At 41.1% G+C, this 11527-nt stretch overlaps 1 pseudogene; it reads right to left on the bottom strand.

Annotated features, from left to right (window-relative positions):
* Positions 1-2513: 2513 nt before the first annotated feature.
* Positions 2514-8769, bottom strand: LOC133005095 (nuclear factor 7, ovary-like; annotated as a pseudogene).
* Positions 8770-11527: the final 2758 nt, after the last annotated feature.

Genomic DNA, 11527 nt, shown 5'->3' with positions numbered 1-11527 from the left:
CATGAAAACGTAATTTTTTTTATATATAAACAAATATCTCAGGATGAAAAAGTGGTGTCGAAGATGTCAAGAAAGCTTTGGTGATAATAGCCGACACGAGGGTCGATATGTTGTAAATGAAAACATGTGATCTCTCTAGTGCGGACATCCTCTGGAGTTCATGTCTGAAAATGGTGTTAGAGAAGCAATTTATGAATGTATGTGTTTGAATGGTTTAATGTGACTCAGTGTGAAATCGCTTTGAGTCATGAAGATTAGAAAAGTGTTTCATAAATGCTGTTAGGATTCACATCCACAGTCGGACTCAAAGTGCAGAGGCAGAGACTGAGGCTCAGGGATTAAAGGAACAATAGGAAAATGGGCAGTACAAAAAGTACGAAATTAACTATCAAACCAGGTAACAGGGGGAAAGAGTCGTGGATTCCAGAGGGAAAGCAGGAATAGTGTGGCTGAGCATGACAGAAGACTGAGAACGTAGACGATCAGACAGACAACTGAGGTTAATAAATCAGGCGGGAAAGCATAGAAAAAACAAGACTCTGCATAAACAAGCTGAGTTTGCCAAAGCTTAAATACCATGAGGTATGAAGCCAACACTCTGTCGGGTAGTGGTGATCAAACCGGTCCTTGTATGCGGAAACAGTTGAGTGTGTGATGACTCATGAATTAGAGACATGTGTACTTGCATAGCATACTGGTAGGAGGTGCACACACAGCCAGCAGCACACACTGGACAGACCACAGAGTAGCACCAAGGCAAGCACACACACAGACACACAGACACACAGATACACACACACACACACACACACACACACACACACACACACACACACACACACACACACACACACACACACACACACACACACAAAGATACACACACACAACCACACACACACCAGCCAAAGAACCAGGAAGTAAACACAGAATAAAGCTGCCAGAAGATGTCTTTCATTTTTTATCCCCACATTTATTTCTTGCCACAACTAAATAGGCAAAGACAAGTACGAGAATTCTGATCGGTGCCTGACTCGCACGTCGGTGTGATTTGTGCTTTTTCAAATCACTGTAGTCACTCGGTCACCAATATTTTCATTTATATAAAAACAATTCTAGGTTCCTAGGAGTAAAGTGTAATGTGTCATAGTGCCTCAGAACAACCTTAATTCGATAAATACAAAAATAAACTAGTCATTTAGTCAGTTTACTCTGATAGGAATTTATTAAGATAAAGTACAAGAGGTCAAGGAAAAATTGGCTTTCATTGAATAAATAGTCTTAATATGACCCTTGGCTGGAGCTACAACCAGAGGATTATAGGTGAAAGCTTGATTGAATGCAATGTCTGTATTACAAGGTGTAAAAGCAACATTATGCAGCACTAAATCAAAATTAAGAGGTCTAACAATTATTGATTAAACATAATCACAGGGGAAACCCTAATGGAATAACAGTAAAAAGGTCAATTGGAAATAAAAATGAAAAAGGTCAGAATAGGCAACATCTCGAAATCACTTCATGTGAACCTCAGAAACAGAAGGATTTGTATTATAATGATTCTATTATTAAATCTGACATTACAGAATCATTCCCTGAGAAAGCCTTGATAGAACATAAATCTAATAAAACATATTTTAATTCATACAAATGTTAACATTTTCCTCCACTGTACGTGGATGTGCTTACAGGCTGAGCAGTTTGTGGGCAGAGTTGACTACTGCTGCCCCCTGCCTGCTGTCTGGAGTACCCACCAGCCCACCACAGAGTCCTTTTAAATTGTTAGAAAACTTAACAGCTGTTAATAGTTTTCTATTGTTGTTTAATTATCTGCACTACACAAATTCATAAAACATCTCCTACAATGTCTTTTCTGTGGAATACATCAACTTCAAGCTAAGTAGCTTCACACATTGAAACTTAAGCCTCTTCAGTACGACAGTAAACTCGCCCTACCACAGATGATGTAGTCATACAACATGGTTCAAAACTAATTTCTAATTCAGAAATAAAGATTCATTTAACTTGTATTCATAACTTTACAGAACATCATATACCACTGAAAGTAATTAAGATTCTCACTTTGATCTCACTCAAGTACATGAGATAGAAATGTTCCTCCTCTGGCTCCACCTCCAGCTTGTAATGCAACCTGGAAGAATCCAGTGCTCCCATTTCTGAACCACCAATCAGAGCCAGGAGGAGTGTCTGACTGAGTGTCAATCATCACTCATGCACAACAGCAGTCAGTGGTGGGCCGACAGAGTCAAAGTAGCAAATGGAAACAGTGAAACATCCGTCAAGTTTTCATAGTTTCTTCTGTAGTTAGCAACTATAATACCCCCTATTGGTTCTTGGAAATATTGTTGTAATTTACTGCAATATTACGGCTAGTTTCTTTTTGTTTGTTTTTTTGTTTACTTGGGAATTTGCTAGAGAATATCATACAACATTTTCCAACTGATACAATTTATCCTGACTGTGTTTTCCAAAGATTTCCGGTTGCCAACATTTCAGTACCAGCACACCGTCATGGGGTTCGGATCTGGTGTTCTGTATCGGATGTTAAAATGTGCTGACAGTGGCAAGGACATGACTTTACAGCTCAAAGTGTAAATATGTGACATGTTGTCTGCATTGTAGAAGGTGAGCTTCTTGGATGAGCAGTCTAGGTAAATCCCAATCTTCCGAGGTCTGCCTGTAAACGATAGCTCTGTGATAACATTCAGACAACTGGCGGAATATTTTCGGCCATCGCATTTTAGGAAATTATCTTTTATCCCTAGTTCCCAATAATGTCTGTGCCCAACATCTATCTCCCAGTAATACTGCCCTGAGGAGAACTCATTGACACTGGATGCATGGTTTGTTATTGCACACAAAGGACGAGTCAGGGTTTGGGCAAATTCTCTAATGGAGCCAAATGAAGGAGCAGTCGTGTTTTGGCCCTTCGCTCTGATGGTGTAAAAAGAAGAGGGAGTCTTGGGTTGATAAAGCCGGTTGATCGAGTCATGATCAAAGATAGGACTTGACTGTGTTGGTGTGCTTTTAGGAGTACAAATCAAACTTCGCCTATCATCAGATATGGTTATATCTGTGCTGTTTGTTTTGAGTGACAGAAGTTCCGCTCGGGGCTGAACGACCTGAAGCATCTCCTTCCACATGAAGAACTGTAGGTGACTTTCATACGGCCCCAAAGAGAGAGAGGTATTAACCACTTGTAACTCACTGGCTCTTGGTCTGAATAAATGTTCCAGAGTCACCATGCTGTTATTCTCAGTCCAGCTCTTTAAGAACCTCTCAGAGTCTGTGATTTCCAGAACAGATGCTGCCAATGCCTCCAGCACTCTGCTCTCAGACATAACAGTTTCAATGGTATTTAATGTGTCACTCATTTCCTCCAGATCATTTTCCTCTTTGTGTTTCAGGTCATTTTTTATCTCATCTTCTCTCCTTCTCAGAAAATGGTGCATCTCCCTAAACTGTCTGCTGATCTGGGTCCTCAGCTGCTGAGCCTTGTCGACAGTGTTTGCCATCCCCTGCATCTGTGTGTTGGCCAGCCTCTCGGTAGCATTGATATCATCAGCAATGCGTTGCCCAAATTTCTCCAACTTCTTCCTCAGAAGTGCAGCTGCTTCTTTGACTGGTGTAAACTTGTGCCCTTTGTGCTTCTCCCCAACACAGCATATGGTACAAACTAAGTGCTGATCAGTGACGCAGAACATTTTCAGCTTTTCTTTGTGTTCAGGGCACAACTCCGTCGCCTTTGAAAATAAAAAAAATCTATTAATACAGCAGCAGAGAGATGATGAAACTAGAGCCGACCGTTATCGATTTCTCGGGGTCAATGCTGATATTGGTACGTACGAAATTTAGGATACTGATATATCTGTCACTGAATATCTTTAAACATTATCACACAGATTTTTCTGAAAAGGCATAGTTTCCACACTGGTGCTTATCAACTAAAATAGACACTGATGTCAATGAAAGTCTTACATTGGCCAACCAATTCATTGTTGGAGCTCTCGATGGAACATTACAATTTTTCAAAAAATGTAAACACATGTTTGACCCATTCACAGACAGCTGTCTCACTCTCAGCAGAGACTCCAGTCTTCAGCGGAGCTCGAAACCTCTCAACACCTTTCTGGTACAGTCTTGATAAAACAGAACAGTATAAGGCCCCATTCAAACCCGGTGTTAACATCCATCCTGATGGAGGACAGATCTAAGATCTGAACACTCAGACAACAACTTGAGGCTGTCTGGGATACATGTGACCACATTCGTTTAGCCTTGTGTGTGCTACATTGAGCTACTCAGCTTCTCAGTGTTTCCAGACACTGAATTATTTGTGGCCACAATGTCATAATTGTCTTTTATAAATGTGTAAAATCTTCATGGTAGATCTTTACACAGCTTATTGATTGAAACTCAAGGTTTAACTCTCTCTCTCTGTCTTGTTTACGCCTACATCGTTTAGAGCCAGAGTCTGGCTACTGCTCATCTTATCTGCTTCAAACTTGGAATGTGTATTGTAAATTGCTCCCCCATTAACTGCTAACCTTAATCTTTATTGAATTGAACATATTACATGTCCAAATTTCACTAGACTCAGCAGTGCACTTTGTGTGACGCTGATAAGATGACCGGTTTGCGACATATGTGTTTCACAGACAAAAAGGCAAACAGAAGTTAGTGGAATTAGTAAGTAAATTGGAAAAAGGTGTGAGGTTGATGATAAAATGCATTAAAGACATAAATACAACACATTTGCTTACTTCTTCCAGCTTTTTCTGCTTTCTCAATTCATAGCATGTGAACACATCAAAGTCAAAACAATGACTTCACACCTATAGGGAATCTGGCCCTTTGTTGAAATGCCTGGTGCAGCAAACTATTTTTAATCCAGTTAAACTAACATAACTGGATTTGGACACACCCTGTGTGCAGGTACAGGTGCACTCAGGTTTACAGATCAGGTGCTTGAAATAAAGCTTGAAATCTAAATAGATGGCAAAATAACCACTTGTGCAATTGACTGAATACTGAACATGTGATATATGGCATTAAAAGATTAAATGTTATGTATGAATGTAATGTAACAAATGCATCTGTCTGTTGTGGCAACATACAATCACAGAAAATACATTTCATCATGAAACACACCTCTGCTTTCTCGTGCGTTCTTGTTTTCATCATCTTCTTTCCTTCTTTGGCCTTTTCAGAGAGGCCTTTCAGAATGTGGCTGGTTTGAAGACATGTTCCCTCCGCTGGAATAGCTTTCCAACACTGTGGACACTGTTGGCTTTTGTTCACACTGTGATCATCTGTGATCCAGTGCCGGTAGAAAGAGTGTCCGCAGATGAGTCACTGGGTCATTGAAGGTGCTTCAGCAGATAGAGCAAGTCAAATGTTTTCGGAGTAAAGATCTGACGACGCCATGGCTGATGTGCTTCTCTCTGCTCTGAATGACTGACTGACTGGTGTGGTTTTCAACTCTCAACTTCCCAGAAAAGACACACCCACATGTCTCACTCACTTCAGTCGTCACACCAACCCTACACAGGAAGATGAGCACCCAAAAAAATACTCTAGTACTTTCTTCAGATTTACAGGTCGTCTCTACAAAGATAGAAAAATACTGCTTTTATTCACCCATTTTCTTTCCTTTGACCATTAAGTAAATTAATGTAATGTCACACTCTAGTGGTAGGGTGTTGAAAGTGCAGGGTTTTTTCTTTATTTTAGTAATGTTTGTTAAGTCACATTTGTCTTTACTGACATCACTTTCTCCAGACTCCTCAAACAGCGCTCTCTGGTGACATGCAGCTCAGCAGGGCAGTTGAGCTCACACTGAAAATACACTAACACAACTACAACACCTCATAAGACAACACTTGCATCACAACACTTACATTCTCTCAGAGCAGGAGAAACTCAATCCACAGTCTCCTAAAGTATTTATATTATCAATAACATTTATTTTCTATATGCTTGTTTTTCTTTATATGTGACTCTTAACATGATCTCATAAAGAAATCTTACCATATATCTTTCAGAAGGCTATATTTTTTTTTTACAAGAAATTCAATGTAAGGTGAACGTGTATATTCTCTCTATATATGATGTACTTAGACATACAGAGTGGACATACAGCAGTGTTAACCTCATCCACATCATGTCCCTCTTATGTCCATATGTTGTGTCTAGTGCCCTTTCCCCTGCCATTCACAATACATTCATCTAAAGTAGTGGTAGATTGTATTTATTTCAGTATATGCGAGAGTATTTGCCACAAAAAAGGTTTTATTTGCATATACATCAGTTGCAAAAAATCAATTACAATCCTTTTGGATCAACACATGAGCACAAACTTTCACTCTTCGTAACCATTTAGTTTTAGACTCAAAAAAGTGTATTTACAGCTTTCTCCACAGTGAAGCACAAACCTCCCACTAAAGGAACAATACACAGCAACATACAAGTCGTAATGTTTTTATAAATCCTGTGCAGATTACACAACATAGTATCAATTATTTTTGCTTTGTGCTTTTTCTTTACTTTTTCTTCATTATTATTGTAAGTTACAGAGTGTCTACTGTTGTACACAGCCAAACTAATGGTCTATTCTGCCAAGACATGTTAAACGACAAAGAAATTGAAAAAAAGAAAGGAGCAAATCTGAGGAAGCAGAATCCAATGTAAGAAATAATAGGGCGAAGACTAATCAACTCCCCTATCTGGTGTTTGTTGGTATTTAGATTTAGCATCTGAGACTTCATCCTCCCTCCTTAATGAAATCATCATCTCGTGCTTATCTTGAGATATCTCAACAGTTTTGAGCATATTATAATGTTAGAAATCAACACAAACAGCAAAAGGATGAGAAAGCTAAGAACCAATCTGGGAAGTTTTGCCGCAGTTTGGGAATCCACTGTTGCCCCATGATCCCAGACTTTAGAACCAGCACACTCTGGGGGGGTTATAATCTGCTCCCTGACTAAATTTGTATTCAAAATATGCTTTTGAGGGCACAAACGTACTCATAGTGTGAATATGAGTCATGGTTTCTGCATCATAGAAAGACAGCTTCTTTGATAGGCAGTCTAGGTAAATCCCAATCTTCTGTGGTTTTCCTGTCAATGTTAACTCTGTGTGTTGATCTGATGTGCCATAATTTGTTTGATCATAGCTCAAGTAATATTTTTCTAATCCTACTTTCCAATAGTCCTGTTTTCCCACCTCTAATTCCCAGTAATGCTGCCCTGAGGTGAAGTCATTGGAGCTGAATGCAGAAGCAACTCGTACTGAGGTGTCCTCGCTGCAAGGGACATTTACTTTAGAACTGGCAGGTTTGTAACAGTATAGACATAATGAAGGGCTGAATCCAAAAGATGGTTGGCAACTCGGAGCTCTGATGATTATGGGACTATACATCAAATTCCTTCCGTCATCAGACACTATTATGTTTTTAATGCCACTTTTGAGTGTTAGAAGTTCTGCTCTGGGCTGAATGACCTGAAGCATCTCCTTCCACATGAAGAACTGCAGGTGACTTTCATACGGCCCCAAAGAGAGAGAGGTATTAACCACTTGTAACTCACTGGCTCTTGGTCTGAATGAATGTTCCAGAGTCACCTCGCCTTTCTTCTCAGTCCAGCTCTTTATGAACCTCTCAGAATCTCTGATTTCCAGGACACACGCTACACTTTCCTCTAAAACTCTGCTCTCAGTAAAAGCAGTTTTCATGGTTTGTAATGTGTCACTAATTTCCTCCAGAGCATTTTCCTCTCTGTGTTTCAGGTCATTTTTGATCTCATCTTCTCTCTTCATTAGAAACTGGTGCATCTCCTTAAACTGACTGCTGATCTGGGTCGTCAGCTGCTGAGCCTTGTCTTTTTCTATCTCCTCTCTCTGTGTGTTGGCCAGCTTCTCTGTAGCATTGATATCATCAGCAATGTGTTTCACATATGCCTCCAACTTCTCCCTCAAAGGTGTGGCTGCTTCTTTTAATGGCTTGAACTTGTGTCCTTGATGCTTCTCTCCGTCACGGCATATGATACAAACTAACTGCTGATCAGTGACGCAGAACAGCTTCAGCCTTTCTTCATGTTCATGGCACAACCAGTCATCAACCTTTTAAATCAATAGTCAAATAACAAAATATCATGTTACAATACAAAGACAGAGAGCAAAATCAATGACACAAATGTGGGGCTGCAATTAGCCCATTTTTTTTCATCATAATTTCACCAAATTATTTCAGCTTATCATTTGGTTAAAATAAAATATTTTGTGAGATCTTCAAAATGCTTGTTTTGAACTACATGCCCAGTTTCATCAAATGCGATAAAGAAAAGGAGTAAATCTTCATACTTGATCAGCTCAAAACCAGGAAATGGTTAATTTAAAAAATGACTGTAAAAGTGATTAAATGATCAAAATAATCGACTAATGGTTGCATCCCATTGCAATGATAACTGATTAAAAAGGTGACAGACTTACCTCTTAGACATTTCCATCCCCTCTCCTCTGCTTGTCGACTTCTTTTTCAACCAGACTTTTCAAACTGTGATTGGTTGGAAGACATTGCTCCTTTTCTGGAATATCAACTCGACACTGTGGACACTGGCGCTGTAAACTCAGAGAATGATTAATACATTCTCTGCAGAAAGAGTGGCCACACAGGAGCACTACAGGATCAGCGAAGAATGACAGACAAATGGAACAAGTCAGATCTTCTGTGTAAGAAGCAGACGCCATGGCTCCGTTTGCTCTTCCTCTCTCTGTGTTGCCAGCTCCTCATTAAGGAAAGTAGCTATTGGCTGTCCTAAAAGTCGCTAAATGACGTCATCGCCTAATTTGCATAATTGGAATGGACGCTGTAGGAGAGAGGAATAACGTTGTGGGAGAGACAAAAAGTAAGTAAAAAACACACTAAATATGTTTAGAACTACAAAAGAGCTTTCTTCTATTGAATCTTGTTCTTTTTATTTTTTATTTTGCCATTTGAATAGTGCCATCCCTTTTCAAATGACTACAATCTTTTGTAAAGACCCACATTACATAAATCAATTTTGTCCTGTATTGTTAAATGTAAGAATATCAAATTGAATCAAAAGACTGTTATATGGGGTGGAATTGCTAGCTCTACTTCCAACCCTCCTCCTTTATCCGGGCTTGGGATCGGCAAAGTGATCCAAAAGAAACACTCTGGCAGAGTAACTTCCTTTTATTTTGTTGTTTTTATTTTATTAATTTTTTGGGGGATTTTCTTGAGTTTGGTTTAGTTTCTAACCTTATGCTCCACCTAGAGCCTACAACAACTCCCAGTAAAACATGACATTTTTTTTCCATAACTATAACATTTAAAAAAAAAAAATTGTATAGACGTTTTTAACGTGACAAAAATAACAATCTGAATGGACCAAAAAGAGACATTAGAAAAAACTGTCAATGTCAATGTGAAAAAATTATGGTAACTAGTCGGGCACTAATCCAGGTTCATTGTTTGTTTGTTTTCAGACCCCCCTTCACACACACATTCTGTGCTGGCTCACAGAAAGAGTAGGTCATCTTCATTTTGCTCTAGGCTTTCTATGGCAGGTTCAACACCTGAGGCAGCTGACTTAAATGAGTAAGCTGCTGATGTGCTAAAAAGCTGCAAAACATTATCAGGCAGCTTGTGCTCATAACAAGCCTCACCAGACAGCGTTATACCATATCGGACATACAGGATGGATTTAGGGGTCTGCAAGGACATCCGATTTCTAAGTTTGCTTTTTACTATGCTCATCTGGCTCAATAATCTCTCGACTCCAGCATTCGAGTGTGGCAAGGACAACACAGACACAGCAGCCATGGCAAGTTCCTTAAATGTGTTGATATAAGCTGCATCCCTAAACTTCCAAATCTCACTCCAGAAGCCCACTGTGTTTTTAGTTTCATTTCGCTTTCTAATATGGATGGCACGCCATTGCTGGACAATCTTTTCTGTCTCTGCAGGAGCTTGGCGATTTTTTTCTATTTCTCCCAGATTCTTATTGTGCGTAAGAGTTTCCTCTACATTGAAAACTGACATGTACTGCAATGCTTCGATGTTGTCCTGCAGTCTCACCCTCAACTCGTTAGTGAGGGAGATGGTGAAGGCTACACACCGCTTTCGTACATAGTTCTTCTCCTCAGGCGCAAGGTGGAGCTCAGCTGCCTTTGACTCAAAAAGGTTACCAAGGTACGGTTCTGGATTGATGTATCCATCAACCGGCTCTTTCAGTACATCATTATTTGCCAGTGGATTCAGCACCCTGCTACTCACAGACTTTATCAGGCCACCCAAGCTGTCAAGACGTTTTAGAGGATCTACCATCACTCCCTCAAAAGCCTTCATGGCCAACTCTACCTCACCCAGCACTGACTTCAAAAAAGTCAGATACAAGATGTTTTGAGGATCACTATAGATGGAGTATAGAACCTCATCCATGTAGCAGTGTTCACTGGACTGTGTTACTGCAAAATGCAGTTTAAGTGCCACTGGTCCAAAATGCGTGAAACCGCTGTTTCAATGGCGAGCCAACGTGTGGCACACACACAATTTAACACATCCTTGAGCTGTGGAGGCAGAATAAAAGTCCAAGTCAGGTGGGGGTCCCGGGCCTTGTTGATAAGGCCAACTGCAGTCGGGAAAAAGCTGGTCTTGTGGCGGGCGGTTTTAGTTCTGATGGCCCGCAGCCTCCTGTCGGAGGGAAGGACCTCAAAGAGTTTGTGACCCGGGTGAGAAGGATCGGCCACAATCTTACCTGCACGCCTCAGGGTCCTAGAGGCAAACAGGTCCTGTAGAGATGGCAGATTGCAGCCAATCACCAGAACGGATGATACGCTGCAGCCTGCCTTTGTCATTTGCGGTGGCAGCAGCGAACCAGATGGAGATGGAGGAGGTGAGGATGGACTCGATGATGCAGGTGTAGAAGTGCACCATCATTGATCTGGCAGGTTGAACTTCTTCAGCTGCAGCAGGAAGTACATCCTCTGTTGAGCCTTTTTGGAGAGGGAGGTCCTGGGAGATGATGGTGCCCAGGAAGCGGAAGGACTACGCAGTGGCGACTGGGGCGTCTCTCAGGGTGATGGGGGTGGGTGGGGCTGGGTTCCTTCTAAAATCAACAACCATCTCCACTGTTTTCAGAGCATTGAGCTCCAGGTTGTTCTGATCACACCAAGTCACCAGATGGTCAATCTCTCACCTGTAGGCGGACTCATCCCCACCAGAGATGAGCCCAATGAGGGTGGTGTCGTCCGCAAACTTAAGGAGTTTGACGGACTGGTGACTGGAGGTGCAGCTGGTGGTATACAAGGAGAAGAGTAGAGGGGAAAGAACACAGCCTTGAGGGGAACCGGTGCTTATGGTCCTGGAGTCGGAGACGTGCTTCCCCAGCCTCACGTGTTGCCTCCTGTCAGACAGGAAGTCTGTGATCCACCTGCAGGTGGAGTCAGGCACACTCAGCAGGGAGAGCTAATGCCATGGTTG

This window comes from Limanda limanda, chromosome 7, assembly GCF_963576545.1.
Source record: "Limanda limanda chromosome 7, fLimLim1.1, whole genome shotgun sequence".
Lineage (NCBI taxonomy): Eukaryota > Metazoa > Chordata > Actinopteri > Pleuronectiformes > Pleuronectidae > Limanda > Limanda limanda.
This window is presented reverse-complemented; position numbering and strand designations above follow the sequence as displayed.